The sequence below is a fragment of the Myotis brandtii genome, unplaced genomic scaffold (genome assembly GCF_000412655.1).
Source record: "Myotis brandtii unplaced genomic scaffold, ASM41265v1 scaffold207, whole genome shotgun sequence".
NCBI classification, from domain to species: Eukaryota; Metazoa; Chordata; class Mammalia; order Chiroptera; family Vespertilionidae; genus Myotis; species Myotis brandtii.
Genome location: NW_005357736.1, coordinates 888852 through 889175, shown reverse-complemented (window position 1 = coordinate 889175; position 324 = coordinate 888852). Strand labels below are relative to the sequence as shown.

General features: G+C 69.8%; 1 protein-coding gene across 1 annotated transcript in view; it reads right to left on the bottom strand.

Moving 5' to 3' along the window:
- RNF123 (ring finger protein 123) overlaps positions 1-324 on the bottom strand; it is a 26986-nt gene that overhangs the window by 12111 nt on the left and 14551 nt on the right. The window lies entirely within an intron of this gene.

Genomic DNA, 324 nt, shown 5'->3' with positions numbered 1-324 from the left:
GCTCCCGGGGAGGGGCTCCCGGGGGGGACGGGGCCAGGCCCGCTTCCTGCTGACTCTGCATGTGGCCGAGAAGCGCTCAGGCTGAATCCATAATTGATGAGGACAGAGGGCGCGCCGAGCACTTAGCTGGCCAGGGGCGGGGTGCCTTGGCACAGCCATGGCTGGCTGATGGGGCTCAGACCGTGCCCGGCCTGGTGCCAGCCCCTCACTGACGTGCTCTGGTCAGGGCGGGGGTGGGGACAGGAAAAACTGCTGAGGTCACCCCAGCGGCAGGGCCAGGCCGGGCCAGGTTTCCTCCGGGGACTGTCCTCGGGACCCCTGGTG